Genomic DNA, 988 nt, shown 5'->3' on the forward strand with positions numbered 1-988 from the left:
CAGGCGGGGAACGTTGGAGTCTGCAGTCACTGGAGCAAGCAAGCCTCATGTTCGCTTCCAGCTGCCTGGCTGCCGGCCGCCATCTTGGCTGACAGTTAATTTGCATAAGGATATGCTGATTAGCCAATGGGAAGGGTAGCGGTCGTACGCTAATTACCATGTTTCTCTTTTATTACTGTAGATATACATGGAATTCCATGGAAAGGTTGGAGGTAGAGATAGAAATCATAAGAGTCAGCATCATATAGACAGCATTTCAGCCTTTAAGCATACATCCCTATCTTGTCCAACTGTGGAATTCCTAACATCCTTCAAAACCAAGTTCAGACATCATCTTCCAAGAGGTTTTCCCTTATCACTCTGGATTAATAATACCTTTCTATTCTCTATTACTTGGATACCTTCTATGGGCTTCTATTTTTCCATCTAACTCTGTACAGTAATTATTTGTTGATACATAAGGACAGAGATCTCATTCCATTCACAATGGTCTTCTTTAACATCAACACCAGGGGTCCTCAAACTTTTTAAACAGGGGGCCAGTTCACTGTCCCTCAGACCGTTGGAGGGCCGGACTATAGTTTAAAAAAAAACTATGAACAAATTCCTATGCACACTGCACATATCTTATTTTGAAGTAAAAAAACAAAACGGGAACAAATACAATATTTGTATTTGCATGTGGCCCGCGGGCCGTAGTTTGAGGACCCCTGATCAACACTGTAACTTCAGTGCCTGATATAGCAGGCTCTTAATAACTGCCAACTAAATTGAACTGAACTCTTCAAATTCACAAAGTAAGTCAGAAGTAAAAGTTATGCTTATAATCAAAGACAGAAAGCTAATATATATATACTAGTGGCCCGGTGCACGAAATTTGTGCATGGGGGCGGGGTCCCTCAGCCTGGCCTGCACCCTCACAATCCGGGACCGCTGGCTCCTAACCACTCACCTGCCTGCCTGATGGCCCCTAACCACTCTGCCTGCC

The 988-nt window shown here is 43.5% G+C and overlaps 1 protein-coding gene across 1 annotated transcript in view; it reads right to left on the bottom strand.

Annotated features, from left to right (window-relative positions):
* Positions 1–988, bottom strand: part of PPP2R1B (protein phosphatase 2, regulatory subunit A, beta) — a 31,887-nt gene that overhangs the window by 30,001 nt on the left and 898 nt on the right. The window lies entirely within an intron of this gene.

Source organism: Myotis brandtii, unplaced genomic scaffold (assembly GCF_000412655.1).
Source record: "Myotis brandtii unplaced genomic scaffold, ASM41265v1 scaffold105, whole genome shotgun sequence".
NCBI classification, from domain to species: Eukaryota; Metazoa; Chordata; class Mammalia; order Chiroptera; family Vespertilionidae; genus Myotis; species Myotis brandtii.